Here is a 3,006-nt window from a genome sequence, read left to right as displayed (position 1 = left end):
CTTCATTGCAAATCCCTTCATTATGGTAACTACACACATGGACCTCGTCAACTGCACAGGAATCAGATTGACTACATCTGTGGAAAGAATCACTGAAGAAGCTTGCTATCAGCAGTCAGAACCAGACCAGGTACTGGCTGTGGGATAGACCTTGAATTATTCAAGCACAAGTTTAAATTGAAACTGAAAAAATTAAGATAAGTCCGTAAGTATCAAACACGAGCTTGAGTCTATTTCATTTGAATTTAAAACCATCTCAAGATAGATTTGAGACCATGTTTCCATCCCTCAGTCAGATGCTTCTTATCACTTGGCCACCAGAGCTCCCCTAGGCTTGCTGGTGAGCTGTAGTCAGCTAGACAGCACATAACCACAACAAAACATGTATATGTATATGTATATGTATATGTATATGTATATGTATATGTATATGTATATGTATATGTATATGTGTATGTGTATGTGTATGTGTATGTGTATGTGTATGTATGTGTGTATGTAATGTGTACATATGTATGTGTATATATGTGCAAGTGCATATTCCACTAACAAAGACACAGGAACATCATGTACACACATAATGCCTGTGTGTGCATATGGGTACACATGTGTCACTCATTAATTTGCCATATGTGCACATATATACGTATTGGAACTCACAAACAACAATGCTCCAATTTTGGGTGTTCCTGATAGTGCAGCATGTGGGTCCCAAGATTCCTCTGGATCCTACATCACCTAATACCTGTTGTCTCCTTGAGAGGGTCAGATGTCCTAGGAACTGGTTACTGAGTGAGGTGTTTGTTCCTCCCAGAGAATTACAACCCAGGCTCAACACAGGCCAGCCTTGAGATGACTCTGAACAGGAGAGACGGGACAGAGGCAAAGGAGTTGTGTAGCCCCTTGAAGTTACAGGCTCAGAGAGTCTAGCAGGATCACACGTGTCCAAAGAGGACAAGTGTTCAAGGATGTTTGTATTAAACAATGAACAGTGTATGAACAAATGCTCCAAGAATTCACAGAACACCATAGGAGGGAGAGCTGAGAGTCTCTTGGGAAGTCAACGTTGTGATGATACGAAGGAGCAGGGGCTGAGTGTTAGGGAAGCTAGGGAAGAAGTTGGATATTGGGGACACAGACAAGTTCTCTGAAATTCCTAGTGGGGCATGCAAGGAGAAAGAGTGGGAGAAAGAGGGAGGGGGAACCGCAGTAAAGACTCAAGGTGGGGAGGCAGCACCAAAAGCCAGAGAGAGTGTTCAGAGTCAGGTGAGGTCCTGCGCCATCAGGCATCCATGCAGCAGAGAGAATGGGAAGGGGCCACTGCTGGGTGAGTAGGCTGGACTGGATGCAAGGACACTCCCAGAAGGGCCGGGGCACCACAGTGAGTTGACCCTGGAGAAGGGCAGCAAGTATGGACTTCAAGAAACAGCAGGACTCTGGGCAGCAGCTGTGGAGTACTGAGAGAAGTAGCTGCATGATGAGCTGATTGGCAAATGAGTAAACAGCAATGGCTTGATAAAAAAATGTTAATGATGCAATTAGCAGCTGTGCCATAACTGAAAGTTGAACTATATCTGTTATCAACTTGTTGAACCCCAGGAGAGGTTCCTACAATCAGGCCACCTACAGTCAACTATCTTCCACAATGCCTTCTCCACAACACATGTTAGTTGATGCTCAACTCTAAGAAGCCCCCTACCCATTGAATCCTTTGGTCCCTATGCCCAGCCCCACCCTGAGCCAGTGCTGATCTGAAAGACCTAGGCAAAACAGAGAGGAGCAGAACTGGTTTCTCCCTGAACAGTACACAGCCTCTGCCAACAAGATGATTGTTCCTACCGTGTGGCCCAGATACGTCTCCCCACCGGCACACAAGACTTCTCAATGTCACTTGTTTGCCAAAGCTAACTCTATCTTGATCTGACTCCCCCCATCTCTCCTCCAGACCCAGGGTCAGATGCCAACAGAGGGGTCCCACACAGGCCCTTGCACTTGGCCACATTCAGCCCAAAACCAGAACCCCCTGGACAAAAGGGAGCCTTGAAGGAGGCCAGGGGGGATGGGGGAAGGGTGTTTATTATTCCCTCCCTGCAGGACCCCTCTCTCACGGTCAGTTCATGAGTGGACTGACCAACAGGGACCTCACAGAGAGAAGGTGAGCAGTTGGGCCTCCTTCATGTTCTCTAGGCCCAGAGTGTTTCTGCACTGCCCACATCTCCCTCTCTTCATCCCACTCTTCCTGAATTTCCTAAATGAGCATCTGTCTCTCCTGACACAGACCCTTAGTTCAAATCACGTACCAAAATCATCCTTAATGGATCAAAATTTCGAAGTTTAACAAATAACCCAAAAATGTACTGGAATAAAAGAAAAAAAAATTATAAATTCACAAAGGCCAAATCATGGGAAAAAAAAAAATTCATTCTCTAACCCTTTCTTAAAAAACACTTTTGAGTGGACTTAATGTGAAGAGATGGGAAGTTAGCAAACATATTTTTTAAATGCACTAAGAAAAATAACACCAAACATTGTTCATGAAAAAAGGAGCCAGGTGCTAGTTTACAATGAAAGAATGTTCTCGTGGAGATACTGTAAGGCTAAGTCAGTCCACTTCATTTCTTCCTCTTTAACAGATTCTGTAGTGTCACCCTTGTCTTTCTCAGGTTCTGGAAGTTCATTCAGACTTATTTCAACATCCTCACAGGGCAGCTTGTCTTCCCGTCAAGCATCATCAACCAAATTCTGGATCCTTCCATCTCTCTGTACCTTATTATTCATTCTCCAGCTGTTTTGATCTTGTCAGATCAGCATCTGGCCTATGCACCACCCTAACTTTGTAAAAGTTCTACATGGCACAATGATGTTCAGCCAAAAGTTACGTTATAAACCAGGAAAAATATTTGCAACTCATACCATAGACTTTGGGATACAGACCTTACTATATAAAGAGCCTCTTGTCAATCAATAACACAGTATTTAATTTTTAAAATAGTCCAGGGATGTAAA

General features: G+C 44.0%; 1 pseudogene; it reads right to left on the bottom strand.

The window, feature by feature from the left end:
- Positions 1 to 2,559: 2,559 nt before the first annotated feature.
- Positions 2,560 to 2,778, bottom strand: LOC102844695 (annotated as a pseudogene).
- Between the last annotated feature and the right edge of the window lie 228 nt (positions 2,779 to 3,006).

Source organism: Elephantulus edwardii, unplaced genomic scaffold (assembly GCF_000299155.1).
Source record: "Elephantulus edwardii isolate Elephantulus edwardi_28Jun2011 unplaced genomic scaffold, EleEdw1.0 scaffold00193, whole genome shotgun sequence".
Taxonomy (NCBI): Eukaryota; Metazoa; Chordata; class Mammalia; order Macroscelidea; family Macroscelididae; genus Elephantulus; species Elephantulus edwardii.
Note: the sequence above shows the minus strand (reverse complement) of the source record. Positions and strands in the feature narration are given on the sequence as shown.